This window comes from Ceratotherium simum, chromosome 1 (assembly GCF_057802395.1).
Source record: "Ceratotherium simum simum isolate JZ-2026a chromosome 1, ASM5780239v1, whole genome shotgun sequence".
Classification (NCBI taxonomy): Eukaryota; Metazoa; Chordata; class Mammalia; order Perissodactyla; family Rhinocerotidae; genus Ceratotherium; species Ceratotherium simum.
In genome coordinates, this window is record NC_141900.1 from 84,987,427 (window position 1) to 85,000,747 (window position 13,321).

The following is a 13,321-nucleotide window of genomic DNA, read 5'->3' on the forward strand; positions in this document are numbered from 1 at the left end:
GCCCCTCCTCCCTCCCTCCCTCTCTCTCTCCTCCTCCTCCTCCTGCCCGGCCCGCGGTCCGCGGTCCACCCCCACCAGAGCCCGCAGGCGGGCGCGCACCGCAGCGCCGAGCCGCCGCCGCCGCCTCTGCGCGGGTCTCCCGCACGCGCGCTCATTCACCCAGCGCTGCCAATCAGCCGCCGCCGGCGCGGGCGCCGCATTCTCAGCCTGCCGCCGGCAGCCACACACTCCCAGGGCGGCCCATCACACACATCCACACGCACGCTTTCCCCGGGCAACACACCCGAGGGCCAGGGCGCCGCGCGCGCACACTCGTGTGCGCACACACACGCACACACCGGGCAGCCTGCCCCAGGATGGCAGCCCAGGCAAGAAGAACCACTACGTGTAATAAGCCATGAGTAGAAGTGCAATAGGCATTTCTACACCTCTTATCTCTAGTTCACACCACAACCCTGTGGGTGTCCCCATTTCACAGATAGGTAAATGGGCTCAGAAAAGTAACGAATTTGCCCAAGATACACAGCTTGGCAGAGACTTGAACCCAGTCTCTCTGCCTTGAACCCAGTCTCTCTGCTGCCCTCTCCACCACCTGGTGGCTTTCAACAGTTGTACCGCTCAGGCAAGTGCCTCGAACACTTCACAGGTGACCCGCCGAGTGTCAATCCCTGTGTAACATTTCTTTTTGCTAAAACCGATTGGTCAAAAATACTCAGAGTTTCAGAAATGTCTGCCAGGAAGAATGGTGAGCTAAAGTGCTTGTGAGAGGTGGATTACAACTTGTTTCCAGTAAGGTGTTAGAGGAGAACAGTGAAGTCGAAGAAAGAGTGTGCAGCCTCAGGAATGTAAGAGAGCCCACAATGCTGCCACTGCGTTGAAGATGACTAAGGAGCAGGGCCGTCACGTCGTGAACCCTACTATGCTGTTGCAGTGACTGATTAAAGTGGTACTGGTTCATTTATGTTGTCTTGTCTCTAAATCCCCTCAAGTGTTCCTTCAAAAATGCTGGTATTTAAAAGTATCAGGAGAACATAAAACACAGGAGGTCCTCGCACCCCATAAAGCTGTCCCTCAAAATCCAGATGTCCTACTGTGTGCCAAGCACCATGCCCGATGCTTTATGAGTCTCCTCACTTATTCCTCATCACAAGCCACAGAGAGAGAAAAATTATTGTCACCATGTTATGACCTTGGATGTGACCATGACCCCCTTTCCATCCACCCCTCACTTGCTGCTCTGCAAGGTTGGAGAGGGGGTGCTTAAAGAGTCACCTAGGGCCGGTTCTATCTCCATTATAGAGAGCTAGCATAGTACTTTGCCCATGGTGCTCAAGGAATATTAGATAAGTGAATAACAAACAAATGAATGATTCTGGGGCCCAAATGGGCAATGGGTTGCATTTCAGAAAGGCATCCAGGACTCATTGTCTTATCAGAGAATTCCCCCAATTAATATAAGATAAAATCAGGCCACCAGCTGAGCCCCTCTCCAGGGAATGTCAACGATGAAGTCTGGGATTTATTCCAGGTCCCTTAACAAAACATTGCAAAGGGCATTCCCCGCATGCACCCTCAGGGGTCACTACAGGGTCCCTCCTTTAGTAGGGCCCCCCACCCACTCCTTTACGGGCTGCCTGGAGGCTGCATACTGGGATCCAGCCTCTGATTTTCTCTCATATATGTAATAAGAGTTATCCCGCTAGAGACATTTTCCTTGAATCCTCCTCATGGAAAGGCTCATTTCCTGCTAATCATGTCCACTTAAAGACTTCTAAATGGAAAAACAGAAATAAACAAACCCCAGTACATTAAAATAGCAATCCTCCATGACCAAGTAGGGTTATTCCCAGGAATTATATTTTTAAAAATATATTGAAAAGGAGGGCCGGCCCTGCGGCTTAGTGGTTAAGTGCGCGCTCCGCTGCTGGCGGCCCGGGTTCGGATCCCGGGTGCGCATTGACACACCGCTTCTCTGGCCATGCTGAGGCCGCGTCCCACATACAGCAACTAGAAGGATGTGCAGCTATGACATACAACTATCTACTGGGGCTTTGGGGGAAAAATAAATAAATAAAATTAAAAATATATATATATTGAAAAGGGAAATTAGGGTTCTGGATCAAGATGGTGATTGAACGCATACATCTAATTTCACTCCCTCCCAAAACCCCACTAAAACTTCAATAAAGAGATTTTTAAATCAAGAGATAGACCTACAAGGATGGAGGGAACAGAAAAAGAGACAACCACCACAAAATTTTTGAAGCAGGATGGCAGGCAGCCATGCAGTTACTGACTTATCAGCCCTGAGGAAAAAGACATGTCAACTGGCAGTGGGGAAAATTGAGAACCAGCTTGGTTTATATTGCAAGGTTCTCAGAAGGCGCAGAAATCGGCCATCCAAGGTACCTCTGGAACCGTGGAAGAGGTTGCTAAAACAAGGACCAGGATGAGAAGGAGTTAGATCCCAAGATCTCTTCCCCAACTCCCAGCCACTGGGCAATAGTCGCTCCCCAATTCCAGCAAGATCCTGGAGAATTTTCCTCTGAAGAAGGTAAGATAGAGGGTATGTGGGTTGGAGAAGCTTCAAGCACAGTTGTGAATGGAGATACCATACCAAAAATACAGAAAACCAGGGGAGTATGTGACCATGTCATATGGAATGCTGAATGCAGAGACCCTGAGCCTTCTGCTACCATCAAGGTCCCAAAGTGCTGGGAGCAGGACCTTTGTCCTCCAGACAGGAAACCAGAAGACTCTATTCTGGGGTATTTCACCAGCCCAAGAGAAAAGACCTAAAGATACTGACATAGAGGTTTCCCCGCCAACAGCCCAGCTAGACTACCCTACAATGGCAAACCCAACCTGTGAGCTGAGAGTTTCTGATTAGCCTCCCTCCCACCTCCCACAACCTTAATCATGGCCAAGGATTACCAGGCATCCAGAAAATTTTCTAACGCAGAAGAGAGAGACAAAACAAACAATCAGAAAAAGTAACTTGGAGGAAACAGGTTATATTGAGAGAAGAAAGTGTCAAAGAGACCATTGTTAAGTGTCAAAGATACTGCATCCATGAAACAAGAACAAGATGCTATACAAAGGAACATTCACAGCCACAATTATGGCTTGAAAAACAAAATCATGACAGCAGAAACAAAAACATCAATAGAAATATAGGAAGATAAAGTTGATTAAATCTCCCTAGGAAGTAAAGCAAACGTACTAAGAGGTAGAAAATATAGGAGAGAAAAGAAAATTAAAGGACAATTCCAGTAGTCAATATCAAAATAATAAATTCTAAAAAGAAAAAAAAAAACAGAGGAAAATGGAAGGAAGGAAATCATCAATAAACTATTTTGAGGAAATTTTCCAGAACAGAAGGATATGAGTTACCAGGTCACAAGGGTGGGTTGAATGAAAATAAACCCAAATGAAGGCAAATTAAAGAGAAGAGTCTAGAAACTTCCAGAAAGAAAAAAAACAAGTAATGTACAAAAGATTAGATATCAGAAAGGCTTTGGATTTCTCAACAGCAACACTAGAAGTTAAAAGCAATGCTTTCAAAATTCTGAAGAAAATTTACTTTCAATCTAGAATTTATATTCATTCAAGCTATCAATCAAGTAAAAAGAATATATACATTTTCATACATACAAGATTTCAGAAAATTTATCTCCCATGCACATTTTCTGGAAAAGCTACTAGAGAGAGTGCCCCACCAAAACCAGAAAGTAAAGTGAGAAAGCAGAAAATGTGGCTTGCGGGACTCAGAAGACCCACTAAAGGAGAGAGACAAAGGGAGCTCCTTGGAAGACCAACTTTGGAACCTGAGGTCAGGAAGTCTGGGTGAGCCCGGCCCTACTTCTTATTTGTACTTGCCTTGTCTTGACCAAGTGCAATGAGGCTACCGTTCTCCCCTCCATGCCCTGCTGCCTGCTCAGGAAGTGTTCCACTTTGACCTGCTCCTGAAAGAAGGAGACAGGAGTGAGCTCAGAAGCAGAGAGCACAGAGCAGCCCACTGCCCCGACATGTTTCATCCAGACATCCAATCTGGTCAACACCACAGCCCTGATAGCAGTGAGCCCTGTGTTTCCGAGGACTCCTGCCTGCCCTCACCCACTGACATTCCCAGAAAAGGTTCATGTAAATTCTCAGAGAAGCCAAAGCCACACCAAGACCCAGAGGCTCTGTTCAGCATCTCTTCTCCCAGAAGTCTTCATCTAGTACAAGATTGTCCTTTCCTTTTACAGTTAGGATTATGCTTGCTTCTCAGCATTGTTTAGGAATATACACATATGTGGTGAAACCATAAACAAAGCAAGGGAAGGACTAACCAAAAATTCAAGAGACTGGGGTAGGGGAGGCAAGGAGAGAGTGGTTATGACTCGGGGTGGGGAACTCAGGGGGCTTCTAAGATAGTGGTCATGTTCTATTTCTTACCCTATGGGGTGGATACATGGATATTCATTTTATTATTATTTTTAAAAGAATATAAATACTTTTTCTTTTTTTACATATACTTTTATGTACTCTTCTGAATGTATGATACATTTTTCAATAAAAATTTAAATATATTAAATAACATGTCAATAGGCCAATTAAGAAAAATATATGATCATTTTAATAGATATTCAAAAGGTATATTCAAAAATTAATAATAGAAGGCTATCTCCTTAATTGATAAAAATTCTATTTTGAAAGAACAGCTAGCCCCATACTTTCCAGTGAAATATAAGAGGTATTCCCATTAAAATTAGAAATCGAGATTCTGCTATCAATGCTGACATTTAACTTTGTTTTGCAAGTTGTAGCCAATGCAAAAAGACGAGAAGCAAAAGGAGGAGGAAGAGGAAGAGGAGAAATAATAAGTATAAAATATTTGAAAAAGAGTAAAGGAGAAGCCAAAATGTCATTACACTGCTGTGAAACATTTGGAAAATCGTTAGAAAAAATATAATTAGATTAAAGCTAAATATCTCCATCAATAGCTTTTCTATATAAGAATTGGGAGAAAAATCCCATTCAATATATGCAAAATGCATAAAGAAAGAAAGAAACTTATTAAGAAATGAAAAGAACATATGTGAAGAAAACTATGAAACTTTACTGAGAGATATAAAAGAAGCCTTGATAAATTCTTTCAGAGTGTGTACACGTATCAAATTATCCCATCGTACAATTTAAATATATTACAATTTTATTTGTCAATTATACCTCAATAAAGCTGAAAAAAATAAAATAAAATAAGGCCTTGATTAATAAAGAAACAAATCTTGTTTCTGGATAGAACCCCTCAATATTTTATCAGGTCATTAATTCTTTCCAACTTGATTTATATGTTGAGTACTATTCCAATTAAAATATCAATGAGTTTTTTTAAATTTGAAAAAATTATTCTAAAGCTCATCTGTAAGAATAACAGGCAAAAATACTTAAGAATCTTTTTAAAAAGAAGAGCAACATGGGGCTGGCCTGGTGGTGTAGCAGTTAAGTTCACACGCTCTGCTTGGTCGGCCCAGGGTGCGCCAGATGCGATCCTGGGTGCGGACCTACGCACTGCTCATCAAGCCATGCTGAGGCGGCATCTCACATACAGCAACTAGGAGGATGTACAGTTGTGACATACAACTATCTACTAGGGCTTTGTGTGGATAGTATGTATTCATTTACATAAATATTACATTGTATTACAAAGCTACAATGATTGAAAATCATTTACATAAATATTAAATGACATTAGACAGCTACAATGATTTAAAAAAACTGTGATTCTGGCACAAGAGTCAACAAGAAGGTCAAAGCATTGGGAAGCAGCACTAGCCAAGTTACTGCCCCATTTCTTTGCTCCTCAGCAGAACTTCTCCAGTTATTACCTCCAGAACTTCTCCACTTTCTTACCCCCTACTCCATCCAGTCTGGCTTCCATCCCACTGCTCTCCCAAAACAGCTCTTGTCAAGTCACAATGACCTTTAGGTTGCCAAGTCCAGCGAACCAGAATCTTCTTCCTTGACCTTCCTGAAACAGTAGATACCATTGATCACTTACTCCTCCTTGAACACTCTCTCCTCTTGGCTCCTGCCTGGTTCTCCTCCTTTGCCGCTCTGTCTCCTCCACTCACAGTCTTGCCTAGGTGATCTCATTTGGTAACATGGCTTTAAATACCAACTCTGACCTCTAAGTTCCAGACTCGTATTGTCCAACCACCTACCTGACATCCCTACTTAGCTAAGAGATGCTTCAAACTTGTCATGTTCAAAATAGAACTCTTTTTCCCAATCATTTCCCACAAAAAAACCAGTCCACCTCCCCACCAAAAGAACTTTTCCTTCAGCCTCCTCCATTCTTTCCTCTTTTACTTAATAGTACTAGCTTTCTCTACTCAGTTGATCTAACCAAAATCTAGCTGTTGTTCCTGATTCCTCTCTTGCTCTCATCCTTACATCTAATTCATCAGCAAATCCTAGCAGGTTTATCTCCAAAAGTCTTCTCACATCAATGCCCCTTGTCCCTCTCTGTCACCGTAACTATCTCACCTCGATTAATGCTTCCTTTGCCCGACCCGTGGCAATGACTGATCCTTTTACTGCCTCCACAGTTTTGCCTTTTCCAGAATGTCATTTGGTTGGAATTATATAGTATGCAGCCTTTTCAGGCTGTCTTCTTTCACTTAGTAATATGCATTTAAGGTTCCTACATGTCTTTTCACAGTTCAATAGCTCATTTCCTTTTAGTGCTGAATAATATTCCATTGTCTGGATGAATCACAGTTTATTTATCTCTTCACCTACCAAAGAACATCTTGGTTGCTTCCCAACTTTTGGCAATGAATAAAGCTGCTATAAACATATGTGTGCAGGTTTTTGTGTGGACATAAATTTTTAACCCCTTTGGGTAAATCCCAAGGAGTGTGATCATTGGTCATATGGTAAGAGTATGTTTAGTTTTGCTAGAAACTGCCAAACTGTCTTCCAAAGTGGCTATACCATTTTGCATTCCCACCAGCAATGAATGAGAGATCCTGTTGCTCCACATCCTTGTCAGCATTTGGTGCAGTCAGTGTTCTGGATTTTAGCCATTCTAATAAATGCATAGTGGTATCTCATTGTTGTTTTAATTTGCAATTCTCTAACAACATATGATGTTGGGCATCGCCTCATCTGCTTATTTACCATATGTATATCTTCTTTGGCGAGCTGTCTTTCAGATCTTTTGCCCATTTTTAAATCTATGTGTTTCTTATTGTTGAGTTTTAAGAGTTCTTTGTGTATTTTGGATAACAGCCTTTATCAGATATGTCTTTTGCAAATATTTTTTCCCAGTCTGTGGTTTGTCGATAGATTACTTTTTAATTAGAAAAAAAAGAGCTCTTCAGATTCAGTATAATACATATCACCCAGGTGGGTATCTCAACACCTTAAACACCTCCATCATCCAAGCATCCCATGACCTTCCTAGGTCCCACACCAGGATCCCCCTCACTTCCTCCCAGTGGCTTGGTCAACATCTTCTCTATGGCCACTTCCCCATCTAGCCTTCCTGAGTTCAGCTGTTCTCTCTCACTCCATTTCCAACCATCCTCTGAGGCTTTCTGCCCCTTCCCCCTGGGACAAAGAGTGAGGCTACATTCCAGGGATACTCCTAGGAGGGGACAGCAGACCAGGAACAACACGGGACTCATGCACCAGCCACTTGAGATTGGAGTTTGGTTTGATCCTGGGAGGCAGAGGGAGGGGAATGACATGGTGAAGGGCCATGACAGGAATCAGCAAGAAGAGACAGGTCTGGGATGGGAGCTCCTCAGCCCAGCTCTGTGGGGCTGTCCCTTCCCAGCAGGTCAGAACATCTTCTCAGCTCCCAGAAGGCCAGTGCCTTCAGGTGACTGCCTGCTCTCTCCAAGACAGATGAAGAAAAATGGGGTGAATGAGAAGCAGAGTGGTGAGGGGAAGGAGACTTGAGGAGTAGAGATGGGGACCAAGGAGCCCGACCCTGCTCTGGTCCCCATCCTCCTTCCCATCTGCTGCTGGATCCTAGGGCCAGGGAGCTGGGCCAGGCTAACAGAGGGTCCCTCCAGTGAGTCCCTGTGTTTCATCTCTTTGTGTCTTCACTTGGGGATTAGGGGTGGACAGGGCAAGGGTCAGGGAGGTCTGCTGCACACATTACTTTGTAATTAAAAAAAAAACAAAAACAGCACTTTAATCTTTTGACAAGGACAGCTGTTCCCAAACGTCTGCTTTGCAGGTCTCTATCTCCTTGTTTCTGCAGCCCTCAGACTTAACTCAACCTTATTGTTTTCCAGTGTATCAGATTCCTCATTTGCAAAAGGGGGATAGAGTCCTTCCTCCATAGAGTTACCAGACCACTAAATGAGTTAATATATATGAAGTGCTTTGAACACACAGAAATGACACATAGAAATATTATGAAAGTGTTTGCGACTATATTACTATGTGTTATGGCTCCAGGAGTAACAAATAAAGCCGCTGGGGGGAATGGAGGAGGTGGGAAAGTTTGGAGGCAGTGAACAGAAGAGATTGGTGGGGGATAGGGGTGCCAGAAGAGAGGTGGGGACAAGTAAGAGATGAAAGTGGCTTGGAGAGGAGGATTCCTGCCAGGGGATGCGCCACAAGGTGCGCTCTAGCCAGCAGGTAGAGGTAACAAGGTTGTGGCTGGCAGGAGCTGTGATACCATCTGCAAGGTTGATCTGTTTAAGTTTTATAGGGCAGAGGAGGCCCCAGGGAAAAGTGTCCTGGTTCTCACATCCCTGTGAAAAAGCACACGCCCTGCTTAGAGCAGAGGTCCCCTGCTCTGCCCCTCCCACCCTGCTGCTGCCCCATGGACCACCCAGGCACAGGATCAGGGGGATGGGGTGGTAGGTCATTGATGGCAGGCTGGGGGCTCAGCTCTAAGCCCCTCCTCCCACACAAAGGCAGGTTGGAGCAAACTTCAGCTGAGCGTTAGCTTTTGACAGCCTGAAGGCTTCCTACAAGTGCCTGGAGAACTCAGCTGTTCCCCGCAGCAGGGGAGAGGAGACCCCTTGCCCTGAGCCACTCTGCCTGTGACCCTCCTCCCTGGTAATGTCCCCATCCCTCAGGTGCTTGGAGGACAGAGAGGAGCAGCTGAAGGGCCTGTGGGGCTGAAAGAGGATGACAACAGAGCTACCACGGCAGCACCCACGTGAGGCCTGGTCAGGATGCCAGTGGGGGAAGGCACCTCTTCTCCCTCAGCCACCAGAGCAGAAGCCAGCAGCCCGAACACAGTCCGGCTCCCTCAGCTCACCTGTGCAGGCCTCCCTCCCTCTGCAGCCAAGGGCTGAGGAGGAACCTCACAGGGATCTCTGGTCCTCATCTCAGCCCTGCTCTCTGTTTCCTGAGACCTGATGCCATCATTATGGAAATGGCAGCATTACTAAATGGCACAGTTGATGCTGCGGACACTCTTCCACCTCACCTACCAGAGGGCCTGGGCTTGGCAGGGAATGAGGGAGGGGACGTGCTCTGTGACTGGAACGTTTCTGGATTCTTTCTGGATCCTCAGGTCCTTTCTTTATCCCTCCCCCCGCCCCCGCCCCTGTCCTGCCCTTTCTCCTGGGCAGTGGGTGGGAAGTTTGATAACTGGAGTGCAGGCTGTGGGTACAAGCAGCTTGTGTTCTACATGTTTCTCCCTTCTGTGCCCCATTCCCACCTCAGGTATAGCCCCTGATCAGGCTGTCTGTAGGAGGGGGGCTGGAGGAGCCCCTTTGTAAAACCCTTCCAGGAGAAGGGCATGGGTGAAGGCGGAAAACCAGAAATTCGATTGCCTCAGGCTATTGGAGCAGACTGCTTAAAACACACTTCTTGTTTTATAAGGTGAAATGAGCCATTCATCAAATTTGATCCCCAATTCCAAAATCCTAATAATGTGTCTGTATCAGCCTTACTTGGGAACCGGGAGACCTGTGTTCTAGTCCTGTCTTGAGCAGAGCTGTGAAGAATGTTCCATCCCTCTCCTCTCAGGGCTGGGCCACTGTCGATAGGAGGGTGAAGTCATGTCTGCGAGAGCAAGAACAGGAAAAGCTTGGAGGGCGGGGACCACCAGGAGATTCGGGCCAGGCAGGAGCTTGGGAGGTGATAAGGGAACCCAGAGGTGGACACTGAGAAGCTGAGGTGAGGGGAGCCACTTCATCCCAGCTCCCTGGGTAAGGCTGTGTTCTGCCCAGAGGGACCAGACTCTGCCTGGGGGGAGGAACGTGGGCAGGCTGCTCCTGCCCAAGCCCTCACAGCCAGTGTCGGGTGGAGGGGGGTGATGGAGGAAGGAGGGGAGATAATGACATATTGTGAGAGCTCAAAAAATATTGAATCGGGCCAGCCCCGTGGCTTAGCAGTTAAGTGCACATGCTCCGCTACTGGCGGCCCGGGTTCGGATCCCGGGCGTGCACCAACGCACTGCTCCTCTAGCCATGCTGAGGCCGCATCCCACATACAGCAACTAGAAGGATGTGCAACTATGACATACAACTATCTACTGGGGCTTTGGGGAAAAAAACGGAGGAGGATTGGCAATAGATGTTAGCTCAGAGCTGGTCTTCCTCAGCAAAAAGAGGAAGATTAGCACGGATGTTAGCTCAGGGCTGATCTTCCTCACAAAAAAAAAAAAATATTGAATCGTTGAATAAATGCATGGGAAAAGGGATCAAGATGGATCCTCTAGATCCACACTATTCACAGTGTGCTCCCTGGACCAGCAGCATTTGCATCACCTGGATGCTTGCTAGAAAAGCAGAATCTTGGGCCCCACCCCAAGACCTGTTGAATTACGATCTGCAGTCAACAAGATCCCTAAGTGATCTGCCCACACATTCAAGTGTAAGCAGTGCTGTCGAGAGGAGGGAGCAGGGCTGTACTGCCACGCCCATCTGTGTCTTCTTACAGGCCTTGGTGACCTGCTCTGGCTTGAACCAGACCCAGGAAGCTCCCTTACCCTGTGGCCAGCCAGGTCTGAGTGGGTCCTTCCAGAATGTGAAACAACAGGTTAGGAGTGGGGGCAGAATGGGACAGCCCCTCATCCCACCACCTCCTCACAGCCTCCCCTGGCCTTGGCCCCTGGTGCTGAGTGAACCCTGGCAACAAAGAAGGGAGCCCAGGAGAGGGAGTGAGGGCAGACCCCAGAGCAGGGTGTCTTCATCCTTGGAGGTCGAGCCCCTTCTGAGAATCTGATGGAAGTTCTGCCCCCTCTGCCCAGAAAAATGGACACACAATCTTGCACACATGGCAGGGGGGCACAGACCCTCCAGAGCCCATCCATGAACCCCAGCCCACAAACTCCTCTCTCTCCTTCCATCCTGACATTGCCCAAGTACCTACTCCTCCACACCCCATGCCAGGGCCCCAGGGGCTAAGACACAACCCCTGCCTTGGAGAGCTTGCAGGCCAGACCAAGATGCAAACCCAAAGATCTCAAAATCAAAGCAGAGGCAGCCCTATGGGAGTTCCCAGAAGAGAGGGGCTCATTTCCAGTCTAGGGAGGCAGCCTTGGGATCACTGCAAACCCACAGGCTCTGGAGTTGGCCAGGGTCCTTGTCCACACAGCAGGGATCCACGCCCACCTCATAAGGATGGTGGGAGACAGCGTCCACAGTATTTAGCACAGAGTGAGGCTCATGGCAAACATGCCATAAATGCTCCCTCTAGCTGTGGAGGAGGTGAGTATCCTAATGAGGCATGGTAAACTGAATAATGGTCCACCAAAAATGTCCATGTCCTATTCTCTGGAACCTGTGAATATGTTACCTCACATGGCAAAAGGGACTTTGCAGATGTGACTACGTTAAGGGTTTTGAGGTGGAGAAATTACCATGAATCCTCTGGGCCCAATGTAATCACAAGAGTCCTTATAAGAGGGAGGCAGGAGGTCAGAGTCAGAGCAGATGTGAAAAGGGAAGCAGAGGTCAGAAAGACAGGGAGCTCTGAAGATGCTGCACTGCTGGCTTTCAAGATGCAGGAAGGGGCCATGAACCAAAGAATTTGGGCAGCCTCTAGAAGCTGGAAAAGGCAAAAGAAAGGACTCTCCTGTAGAGCCTCCAGAAGTAACACAGCCTGGAGGATCCGTTTAGACTTCTGACCTCCAGAACAGTAAGATATTAAATTTGTGTTGTTTTAAGCTGCTAAGTTTGTGGTAATTTGTTACAGCGGCAACAGTAAACTAATACATGAGGCCTTGCCAGGAGAGGCCAGAGCCTGCTGGGGCAAAGCTGTGGTGCAGGAGGGAGGTCAGAGGTGAATATTTGCAGCCGGGCAGGGCAAGGAACAAGCCTGTGATGACAGGGAGGAGGGGCCGGCCATGGAGTGCTTAGCCCGTGACCTCACTCTTGGCCAGCCACCGCTGCCCTGGCATCCGGACGCCTGTCAGCCTGGAGTTACATGCCTCACTGGGCCAGAAAGGGATCCGTGTAGCCAGGCCCCAGGCAAGGGTGGGGGTGTGGCAAAGAAGGCTGGTGCCAGAGGAGGGAGCCCAATCAGCCCCAGGGCTGCAAAGGCCACACAAATGGAGGGAGGAGGCCAGCAGGGGCTGGCGAGGTGCCCTGTCACCCAGGGGCCCCTGCCAGCTTGTCCTGCTCTACCTCTCTCCTGCTGGGCGTGAAGCACTCTCTTCCTCTCTTTTTTTTCCCTCTCCACCCCCAGGCTCCCCTGGGAGAGTGGGAGGAGTAGCAACTTTGACTGAGTAGCTGGGTGGCCTCAGGCAAATCACTTCGCCTCTCTGAGCCTGTTTTCTCTTCTGGAAATGAGGATGATAACGGTCTCCACTTCACAGGGCTGTATTGAATGACGTAATGTGCGGAAACAGCACCCAGCACAGAGTAAGCTCCAAGTGCAGCTGGTCTCTGTGTTATCGTCAAGTATATACTCTACTGCCCACAGATATAACATAAAGCTTATCTCCACAACTAGGTGCCCAGTTCCTCCAGGGAAAACGTGTCCTGTCTATCTTTGCATTCTCAGCATTGCTACACTTCCTGGTGTGTATTAGGTGATTAATAAATGTTTCACATATTCATTCATTCATTCAATGAGTACTTCTCAGTGACATTGTTTTCAATGATGAAGACATAGGAGGGAAAACAGACTGTATACACATAAATGGAGAGTATGTTTGTGATGCATTATGAAAAACAACAAAGCAGGAACAGAGAATGCCATGATGGGGGTAGGGGATGGTTTGCTCTTTTGCACGAGGTGTCAGGGAAGGTCTGTCTAACAAGATGCTGCTTGAGCAGAGACCCGAGGGAAGTGAAGGAGTGAGCCCTGTGGATGTCTGGGGAAGTGAAGGGAACTGGCCTGGTGGGAA